The following is an 11910-nucleotide window of genomic DNA, read 5'->3' as shown; positions in this document are numbered from 1 at the left end:
GTTAGTTGAGGGTCTGTCCTGGATGCTACAGTTAGTTGAGGGTCTGTCCTGGATACTACAGTTAGTTGAGGGTCTGTCCTGGATGCTACAGTTAGTTGAGGGTCTGTCCTGGATACTACAGTTAGTTGAGGGTCTGTCCTGGATACTACAGTTGAGGGTCTGTCCTGGATACTACAGTTAGTTGAGGGTCTGTCCTGGATACTACAGTTGAGGGTCTGTCCTGGATACTACAGTTAGTTGAGGGTCTGTCCTGGATACTACAGTTGAGGGTCTGTCCTGGATACTACAGTTGATGGTCTGTCCTGGATACTACAGTTAGTTGATGGTCTGTCCTGGATACTACAGTTAGTTGATGGTCTGTCCTGGATACTACAGTTAGTTGAGGGTCTGTCCTGGATACTACAGTTAGTTGAGGGTCTGTCCTGGATACTACAGTTAGTTGAGGGTCTGTCCTGGATACTACAGATAGTTGAGGGTCTGTCCTGGATACTACAGTTAGTTGAGAGTCTGTCCTGGATACTACAGATAGTTGAGGGTCTGTCCTGGATACTACAGTTAGTTGATGTTCTGTCCTGGATACTACAGTTAGTTGAGGGTCTGTCCTGGATACTACAGTTAGTTGAGGGTCTGTCCTGGATACTACAGTTAGTTGAGGGTCTGTCCTGGATACTACAGATAGTTGAGGGTCTGTCCTGGATACTACAGTTGAGGGTCTGTCCTGGATGCTACAGTTAGTTGAGAGTCTGTCCTGGATACTACAGTTAGTTGAGGGTCTGTCCTGGATGCTACAGTTAGTTGAGGGTCTGTCCTGGATACTACAGTTAGTTGAGGGTCTGTCCTGGATGCTACAGTTAGTTGAGGGTCTGTCCTGGATACTACAGTTAGTTGAGGGTCTGTCCTGGATACTACAGTTGAGGGTCTGTCCTGGATACTACAGTTAGTTGAGGGTCTGTCCTGGATACTACAGTTGAGGGTCTGTCCTGGATACTACAGTTAGTTGAGGGTCTGTCCTGGATACTACAGTTGAGGGTCTGTCCTGGATACTACAGTTAGTTGAGGGTCTGTCCTGGATACTACCGATGGTTGAGGGTCTGTCCTGGATACTACCGATGGTTGAGGGTCTGTCCTGGATACTACAGTTAGTTGAGGGTCTGTCCTGGATACTACAGTTAGTTGAGGGTCTGTCCTGGATACTACAGTTAGTTGATGGTCTGTCCTGGATACTACAGTTAGTTGAGGGTCTGTCCTGGATACTACAGTTAGTTGAGGGTCTGTCCTGGATACTACAGTTGAGGGTCTGTCCTGGATACTACAGTTGAGGGTCTGTCCTGGATACTACAGTTGAGGGTCTGTCCTGGATACTACCGATGGTTGAGGGTCTGTCCTGGATACTACAGTTAGTTGAGGGTCTGTCCTGGATACTACAGTTAGTTGAGGGTCTGTCCTGGATACTACAGTTAGTTGAGGGTCTGTCCTGGATACTACAGTTAGTTGAGGGTCTGTCCTGGATACTACAGTTAGTTGAGGGTCTGTCCTGGATACTACAGTTAGTTGAGGGTCTGTCCTGGATACTACAGATAGTTGAGGGTCTGTCCTGGATACTACAGTTAGTTGAGAGTCTGTCCTGGATACTACAGATAGTTGAGGGTCTGTCCTGGATACTACAGTTAGTTGATGTTCTGTCCTGGATACTACAGTTAGTTGAGGGTCTGTCCTGGATACTACAGTTAGTTGAGGGTCTGTCCTGGATACTACAGTTAGTTGAGGGTCTGTCCTGGATACTACAGATAGTTGAGGGTCTGTCCTGGATACTACAGTTGAGGGTCTGTCCTGGATGCTACAGTTAGTTGAGAGTCTGTCCTGGATACTACAGTTAGTTGAGGGTCTGTCCTGGATGCTACAGTTAGTTGAGGGTCTGTCCTGGATACTACAGTTAGTTGAGGGTCTGTCCTGGATGCTACAGTTAGTTGAGGGTCTGTCCTGGATACTACAGTTAGTTGAGGGTCTGTCCTGGATACTACAGTTGAGGGTCTGTCCTGGATACTACAGTTAGTTGAGGGTCTGTCCTGGATACTACAGTTGAGGGTCTGTCCTGGATACTACAGTTAGTTGAGGGTCTGTCCTGGATACTACAGTTGAGGGTCTGTCCTGGATACTACAGTTAGTTGAGGGTCTGTCCTGGATACTACCGATGGTTGAGGGTCTGTCCTGGATACTACCGATGGTTGAGGGTCTGTCCTGGATACTACAGTTAGTTGAGGGTCTGTCCTGGATACTACAGTTAGTTGAGGGTCTGTCCTGGATACTACAGTTAGTTGATGGTCTGTCCTGGATACTACAGTTAGTTGAGGGTCTGTCCTGGATACTACAGTTAGTTGAGGGTCTGTCCTGGATACTACAGTTTATGGTCTGTCCTGGATACTACAGTTGAGGGTCTGTCCTGGATACTACAGTTGAGGGTCTGTCCTGGATACTACCGATGGTTGAGGGTCTGTCCTGGATACTACAGTTAGTTGAGGGTCTGTCCTGGATACTACAGTTAGTTGAGGGTCTGTCCTGGATACTACAGTTAGTTGAGGGTCTGGCCGGGTACTACACATACACTCCACAGTAAAGCTGGACTGTGACTTAGGTTTCACTGGCTTCATTTCACTGGTTTCCTCTGGTCTCTTTCTGGGCTTGGACTGGTTTGCTGGTGACAGGGGCCTCAGGTACAGATAAGGTAAATGTAGAAGTATTTCAACCGTCATTTACCTGCAAGCTCATTCACCCTTAGTTCTCTCCGTATTACTACACATTTGTGAATATATAGGTTTATTATTATAGTTAAACCTTCCCCCTGCCCATACTCCTTACCTCGGACTTTCAGATTTCCCAGAATTCCTGTGAGGGCGAGAGTCAGCATTGCTTTCACCGCGGCAAAGATCCACCACCGAGATGCCTGTTGACATGTCATACGCTTACCTACACACAGGTAACAGACACACAGGTAACATAACATACACACAGGTAACAGACACACAGGTAATATAACCTACACACAGGTAATATAACATACACACAGGTAACATACACATAGGTAATATAACATACACACAGGTAACATACACACAGGTAACATAACCCACACACAGGTAATATAACAGACACACAGGTAACAGACACACAGGTAACAGACACACAGGCAACATACAAACAAGCAACTTATAAAAGGTAACAGACACACAGGTAACAGACACACAGGTAACAGACACACAGGTTACAGACACAAAGGTTACAGATACACGGGTAACAGACACACATGTAACAGACACACAGGTAATATACACACAGGTAACAGACACACAGGTAATATCTACACAGGTAATATACACACGGGTGATATTCAGAGACGGTAAACCCCTAACAGACACTCGTCGGTATAGTTAGTGTGTGTAGGTGTGAGTGTTCTCTCACCAGTGACAGCTGAGATGTTGACCCCGGTGTGTTCTGTGTGTGTATTCTGGGGGGAAGAGTAAACACAGCTATAGGTCCCTGTGTGTTCCAGACTGACTGGGTTGACCAATTGCAGCGATCCGTCACCGAGCGGAAGCCTGAGGACATCCAATCACGCACAGGCCTCCCAGGGTGATGAGGCAGAACTGAGCTGTGATTGGCTGTCGTAGGTGAGGATGAGGTCCGCTTCGTTGTGATTTGTGAAACTCCAGGAGAGGGAGGTGAATACCTCACGAAACTGGTTGAGAGAATAACAAGAGTGTGCAAAGCTGTCATCAAGTCAAAAGGTGGCAACATTGAAGAAAAACAAATCAAAATATATTTTATATTTTATAAACACTTTTTCTGTTACTACATGATTCCATATGTGTTATTTTGTAGTTTTGATTTCTTCACTATTATTCTACAATGTAGAAAATAGTAAAAAATAAAGAAAAACCCTTGAATGAGTAGGTGTGTCCAAACTTTTGACCGGTACTATATATACACACATCAACTGATTGTTGATAGAACAACTGCAACAAGCTAGGACAGTCACTGTGGGTGTCTCTACTGTTCTATTGACAGCTTGACTCACCCTCCACCGTGACGATGGCATTGGCTTTGTACACGCCTGCAGAGGTACGCACGTGACACTTGTATCTGCCGCGGTCCCTGGGCCACACCCCGTCAGGTGCAGTGATGTGTTGCCACGGGAAACCAGGTGTGTGAGGGAGGTGCGGCCAGCGTACTGCTCATGCACAGTCCACTCCCCTCCTCGCTGGAAGGAGTGGAAGGCACTTCCTGCTTGAGCCAGTTGACGACCTCATCACGGTCTGGTTGGAAGCTGCAGGGCAGGACACACTCCTCCAAGAACACACACCTCACGTGTGTGTCTGTAAAGAGATCACACACACCTGTCATACGCACCTCAGGGTCTATTGTATGTAAACTGATTCTACATCTATGAGTGCATGCTTTTCCAGGAGCAAGGAGATGTTTGTTTTTTGAGACACCCCTGAAGCATGTGGATTGCTGACAATTGTAGTGTAGCCTTGTGTTAGAGTCTGTAACACGCCATTTGTTGGCTGCTGATCTTTTCCAGTTGGAAAGGTGTTGCTTGAGGAAACAGTGTTGCGATTTTGACTAGCTTGTATGTTTCTGACAGTCCCATGTACATACAGTGGGGAGAACAAGTATTTGATACACTGCCGATATTGCAGGTTTTCCTTCTTACAAAGCATGTAGAGGTCTGTATCATTTTTTTTAATCATAGGTACACTTCAACTGTGAGAGACAGAATCTAAAATCTAAAATCCAGAAAATCACATTGTATGATTTTTAAGTAATTCATTTGCATTTTATTGCATGACATAAGTATTTGATCACCTACCAACCAGTAAGAATTCTGGCTCTCACAGACCTGTTCGTTTTTCTTTAAGAAGCCCTCCTGTTCTCCACTCATTACCTGTATTAACTGCACCTGTTTGAACTCGTTACCTGTATAAAAGACACCTGTCCTCACACTCAATCAAACAGACTCCAACCTCTCCACAATGGCCAAGACCAGAGAGCTGTGTAAGGACATCAGAGAGAAAATTGTAGACCTGCACAAGGCTGGAATGGGCTACAGGGCAATAGGCAAGCAGCTTGGTGAGAAGGCAACAACTGTTGGCGCTATTATTAGAAAATGGAAGAAGTTCAAGATGACGGTCAATCACCCTCGGTCTGGGGCTCCATGCAATATCTCACCTCGTGGGGCATCAATGATCATGAGGAAGGTGAGGGATCAGCCCAGAACTACACGGCAGGACCTGGTCAATGACCTGAAGAGAGCTGGGACCACAGTCTCAAAGAAAACCATTAGTAACACACTACGCCGTCATGGATTAAAATCCTGCAGCGCACGCAAGGTCCCCCTGCTCAAGCCAGCGCATGTCCAGGCCCGTCTGAAGTTTGCCAATGACCATCTGGATAATCCAGAGGAGGAATGGGAGAAGGTCATGTGGTCTGATGAGACAAAAATAGAGCTTTTTGGTCTAAACTCCATTCGCCGTGTTTGGAGGAAGAAGAAGGATGAGTACAACCCCAAGAACACCATCCCAACCGTGAAGCATGGAGGTGGAAACATCATTCTTTGGGGATGCTTTTCTGCAAAGGGGACAGGACGACTGCACCGTATTGAGGGGAGGATAGATGGGGCCATGTATCGCGAGATCTTGGCCAACAACCTCCTTCCCTCAGTAAGCGCATTGAAGATGGGTCGTGGCTGGGTCTTCCAGCATGACAACGACCCGAAACACACAGCCAGGGCAACTAAGGAGTGGCTCCGTAAGAAGCATGTCAAGGTCCTGGAGTCGGCTAGCCAGTCTCCAGACCTGAACCCAATAGAAAATCTTTGGAGGGAGCTGAAAGTCCGTATTGCCCAGCGACAGCCCCGAAACCTGAAGGATCTGGAGAAGGTCTGTATGGAGGAGTGGGCCAAAATCCCTGCTGCAGTGTGTGCAAACCTGGTCAATAACTACAGGAAACGTATGATCTCTATAATTGCAAACAAAGGTTTCTGTACCAAATATTAAGTTCTGCTTTTCTGATGTATCAAATACTTATGTCATGCAATAAAATGCAAATTAATTACTTAAAAATCATACAATGTGATTTTCTGGATTTTTGTTGTAGATTCCGTCTCTCACAGTTGAAGTGTACTTATGATAAAAATTACAGACCTCTACATGCTTTGTAAGTAGGAAAACCTGAAAAATCGGCAGTGTATCAAATACTTGTTCTCCCCACTGTATATACTTGTGTGATTTTATTAAATATTTACAACTGACCTACTGTTGTGTATCTAAACAGAGATTTGCTTAGACCGGCGGTTCCCAAACCTTGTCCCACTAACAAGTACTCCCTGTACCGGTCTCTCCTGGACAACTACATGTAATCTAATTTATTTCATTTAACTCCCCTCCTTTATTCAGGGACTGGATGACTTCATTACATTCATTAACCTGAAACATGGTGTTATATATCACCTATTGGTTTAGTGCTGGAGGAAAACAAACATTACATCTGATACACACAGACAATATGTGATATGCACACACTACACCCAATCCTACTGTATAAAGGCCGTTCTACAGCCAATCAAGAACACTTGTTGGAAACTAGATATATACATTAATTTGTAAGTTCTCTGAATGTTATTAGTGATTTATGATTTTTATGGACATTTTTCTTAATGTTGATTCAAGGCATTACTATGGTTGATGTGGCTGACCCCTCTTCTCCTTCACCTTGTTGTTGTCTTTCTATGTCTTCCTCTCTTCTTCATTCTGAAGTGGTATTACACGCCCAACCATTTTCATTTGGACCATTTGTATTTGCTGGAGGGGGATAGGTGAGTTTAGGGTGAGTTAGCAGTATTCAGACACACAAACAGCTAGTATGAGTAAATGCCTGTAACCATAAGGACATGAATATTCCATGGAGGTCTACCTGTGGCAGAGAGTGACTCTCTCTCTTCAAATGACCATGTTACTTCTGCATTTGGGCAGAAAACCTTGAAACGGGAGACAGTAAAATATCATAAAGTGAAAGCTGTTCACCAAAAGCCACCAATGAAACCCTCCTCTCTGTTCATCAGGAGGTGGTTGTGTTAAATGGTTCAACAGATTATGATGTCATCATCATCATAACTTACCTCTCAGCAGGTAACATATCACTGCTGCTATAATCACTGCTGCTGCTATTATTATACCAGTGATTGAACCTGGACTCAGTCCATCTGAAACTGAAGGAGAAAATACAGAGTATCAGTTTTATTGTTTAATGTGATCCTGTGAATGTGATCCTGTGACAGTGAGGGGAAACAGTAAAAGTGAACTTTGTACCATCAGTTAGTTTGTCAGGTGTGATCTACAGGTAGGTGAGGATCAGGTGTGTGTCTCTGGCAGTAGAGAGTTCACAGCTGTAGGTTCCCTGGTGGATCATGGTTAACTTGTGGAGCTGAAGGCTGCCAGAGTCAGACAAACTCTGAACCTGCCCCTTCCACTGGTTGTCAACCTGCATCTGAGGTGTGCCCTTGGTGGAGGTGAGGATGGTGACTATCTGGTTGAACCTCCAGGTGAGGTCAAAGGTCAGGAGGTCAGATTGAGAGACACTGCAGGGGATGGACACCTCACTGCTTGGAGAACCCTGGACCGGATCTGAAATGATGTCATGAGAAACAGCCTTTTTAGCTTGATCTTTGTGTATTTTATCTCACAATGTTGTCTTGTTTTTGTACAGTTTGCAGCCAGATAATTTGTTGATTTCTTCATTGATTTATGAAATGTTTGATTAATGGGTTGATCAATTGATTACCTTGCTGTTTCAGGGTTGCTGTCCTTTCTATTGTCCCAGAGGTCAAAGTACATATGTTGGTTCGGTTTCTGCTAAACTGTTTTGTGCTGGTGATGTCATAGAGGCCCCGGTCATCCACCTTGATGCTGGTGGAGTTCTGGATGGTTCCAGGGTCAAATGAAAGGTCAGTGGACCAGGTGAGTTTAGGCTCGGGGTAGATACCTGTAGAACTGCAGGTGATGATGTCATCTGTTAACTGTATGTCCACCAAGCGGACTGGAGCTGCAACAAAGTAGACATTACACATGGAGCAGCAATGAAGTGATCATTATAGACAGACAGGCAGACATTCCGTACCCTCTACTGCTATGTTAATGAAGAACACCTTGTTGCCTTTAATAATGCTGGTGTAACACTTGTATCTGCCCTGGTCCTGGAGTGTGATCCTTCTCAGCAGTAGTGAAGCGTAGTGAACCGCCCTTGCTGTCTCTCCCCTCTCTCCACTGGGATTCTCTGCCTCTAACCCTATTACAGGGGCTGAGTCACTGGCTTACTGGTGCTCTTTCATGCCGTCCCTAGGAGGGGTGCGTCACTTGAGTGGGTTGAGTCACTGACGTGATCTTCCTGTCTGGGTTGGCGCCCCCCCTTGGGTTGTGCCGTGGCGGAGATCTTTGTCGGCTATACTCAGCCTTGTCTCAGGATGGTAAGTTGGTGGTTGAAGATATCCCTCTAGTGGTGTGGGGGCTGTGCTTTGGCAAAGTGGGTGGGGTTATATCCTTCCTGTTTGGCCCTGTCCAGGGGTATCATCGGATGGGGCCACAGTGTCTCCTGACCCCTCCTGTCTCAGCCTCCAGTATTTATGCTGCAGTAGTTTATGTGTCGGGGGGCTAGGGTCAGTTTGTTATATCTGGAGTACTTTTCCTGTCTTATCCGGTGTCCTGTGTGAATTTAAGTATGCTCTCTCTAATTCTCTCTTTCTCTCTCTCGGAGAACCTGAGCCCTAGGACCATGCCTCAGGACTACCTGAAATGATGACTCCTTGCTGTCTCCAGTCCACCTGGCCGTGCTGCTGCTCCAGTTTCAACTGTTCTGCCTGCGGCTATGGAACCCTGACCTGTTCACCGGACGTGCTACCTGTCCCAGACCTGCTGTTTTCAACTCTCTAGAGACAGCAGGAGCGGTAGAGATACTCTTAATGATCGGCTATGAAAAGCCAACTGATTTACTCCTGAGGTGCTGACTTGCTGCACCCTCGACAACTACTGTGATTATTATTATTTGACCATGCTGGTCATTTATGAACATTTTAACATCTTGGCCATGTTCTGTTATAATCTACACCCGGCACAGCCAGAAGAGGACTGGCCACCCCTTATAGCCTGGTTCCTCTCTAGGTTTCTTCCTAGGTTTTGGCTTTTCTAGGGAGTTTTTCCTAGCCACCGTGCTTCTACACCTGCATTGCTTGCTGTTTGGGGTTTTAGGCTGGTTTTCTGTACAGCACTTTGAGATATCAGCTGATGTAAGAAGGGCTTATAAATACATTTAATTTGATGATTTGAATCACATGATCATTCATCTGTATAACACTTTGCCTTAGGGTGGAAGTGGCCAACAGGAATAGTCTGCTCTTGAATTAAGTAATTCATGTTTCAGAGAAGCTTGTTTTACAGTTAAACTCATGTGAGGTGATTCCAGTGAGTTTATATCAGTAAAATCCTGTCAGTCCAGTGTGATAACAACTTCCCTCCTCCCAGCTGATGCTAGCTCAGCACTTACTGTCAAACAGACCTAGGACTACAGATGTAGGATCTACCTTGAGCCTGTTCGCTACAGCAGGAAAATAATCCTGCAGCAACAGGAAATGTGAATTATTATGTGGATAATAGTTAAGCCTTTTTTGAAACTTGAATATACTAAAGCTTTGCATTTCATCCTGTGCAAGAAAATGCACAGCAACAAAAGAGTGATCAAATTAAGATCCTACATCTATTGGAGTTATTTTGGAATATAATTTTTTGAGACAGACAGAAGAACTAAGACAGACTGATGATGGTTGTCACTCACCTCCCCCATCTGTGGATGTGGCAGTCCACAGCAGAATCACCACCAACATCACTTAATGTCATGGAAACCAGACCCCGGGGCCATCTCCATGGAGAAAGGACCACAGGTTTATCGTTGTGGAAACAAACTCCTCTCCCTCTTAATGGATTGTAATGAATACAGTACCTGTGCTTGTCATTCCAGTTTTTTTTTACTATTGGCCAAATAATTATAGGGCAAAGTGTATTGCATTGTGAAACATTTACAGATTAGATAGGGACTTTCTGCTCTAGACAAACACTTATGAAGTTGTGACTGAGCTTGGTTTGCAAGACAAAGCAGCGACTGTGCTAAAGCAAAATGTCATGGATAGACTGCAAGGCCAGCAGAAATGACTGAAAAAACTCAGTGTATCTGTCTGACTATGTAATATTTTACTGGTTGGCCGATTAGAGCTTTAACTTCTTATGGCTGGGGGCAGTATTGAGTAGCTTGGATGAATAAGGGGCCCAGAGTAAACTGCCTGCTACTCAGGCTCAGAAGCTAAGATATGCATATAATTTGTGATTTGGATAGAAAACACTATGAAGTTTCTAAAACTGTTTGAATGATGTCTGTGAGTATAACAGAACTCATATGGCAGGCAAAAAGCAGAGAACAAATCCAACCAGGAAGTGGGAAATCTGAGGTTTGTAGTTTTTCAAGTCATTGCCTATCAAATGTACAGTGTCTATGGTGTCATATTGCACTTCCTAAGGCTTCCACTAGCTGTCAACAGTCTTTAGAACCTTGTTTGATGCTTCTCCTGTGAAGGAGGGGGGAATGAGAGGTGTTTGAGTCAGGGGTCTGGCAGAGTGCCAGGAGCTCAGTTAGCTGCGTTCCATTGCATTTCTACAGACAAAGGAATTTTCCGGTTGAAACATTATTGAAGATTTATGATAAAAACATCCTAAAGATTGATTCTATACTTCGTTTGACATGTTTCTACGAACTGTAATATGAATTTTCATCTGAAATTTCGCCTGGACCTGCCCGCGCCTCCTGAGTTTGGATTTGTGTACTAAACGCGCAAACAAAAAGGAGGTATTTGGACATAAATGATGGACTTTATCGAACAAAACAAACATTTATTGTGGAACTGGGATTCCTGGGAGTGCATTCTGATAAAGATTATCAAAGGTAGGTGAACATTTATAATGCTATTTCTGACTTCTGTTGACTCCACAACATGGCGGGTATTTGTATGGCTTGTTTTTGTGTCTGAGCGCCGTACTCAGATTATTGCATGGTGTGCTTTTTCCGTAAAGTTTTTTTGAAATCTGACACAGCGGTTGCATTAAGGAGAAGTTTATCTAAAGATCCATGTATAACACTTGTATCTTTTATTAACATTTATTATAAGTATTTCTGTAAATTGATGTGGCTCTCTGCAAAATCACTGGATGTTTTGGAGTCAAAACATTACTGAACATAATACGCCAATGTAAACTAAGATTTTTGGATATAAATATGAACTTTATCGAACAAAACATACATGTATGGTGTAACATGAAGTCCTATGAGTGTCATCTGATGAAGATCAAAGGTTAGTGATTCATTTTATCTCTATTTCTGCTTTTTGTGACTCCTCTCTTTGGCTGGAAAAATGGCTGTGTTTTTCTGTGACTAGGTACTGACCTAACATAATCAGATGGTGTGCTTTCTACGTAAAGCCTTTTTGAAATCGGACACTGTGGTGGGATAACAACAAGTTTATCTTTGAAATGGTGTAAAATACTTGACTGTTAGAGGAATTTTAATTATGAGATTTCTGTTGTTTGAATTTGGTGCCCTGCACTTTCACTGGCTGTTGTCAAGTCGATCCCATTAACGGGATCTCAGCCGATCTCAGCCGTAAGAAGTTTTAAAGTCTGTATGAATGACATGACAATGAATTGGCCTCCCCTCCACATACTCTCCACGGATATCCACCATGGATACGGTTGCCAACTATTTCCTGGATATAATTAATGTTCTTCAACATTCATTACTTAGATTTATTTTTGTCAAACT

General features: G+C 44.2%; 1 pseudogene; it reads right to left on the bottom strand.

The window, feature by feature from the left end:
* Positions 1-3621: 3621 nt before the first annotated feature.
* On the bottom strand, positions 3622-11135 carry LOC129859049 (uncharacterized; annotated as a pseudogene).
* Positions 11136-11910: the final 775 nt, after the last annotated feature.

This window comes from Salvelinus fontinalis, chromosome 7, assembly GCF_029448725.1.
Source record: "Salvelinus fontinalis isolate EN_2023a chromosome 7, ASM2944872v1, whole genome shotgun sequence".
Classification (NCBI taxonomy): Eukaryota; Metazoa; Chordata; class Actinopteri; order Salmoniformes; family Salmonidae; genus Salvelinus; species Salvelinus fontinalis.
Note: the sequence above shows the minus strand (reverse complement) of the source record. Positions and strands in the feature narration are given on the sequence as shown.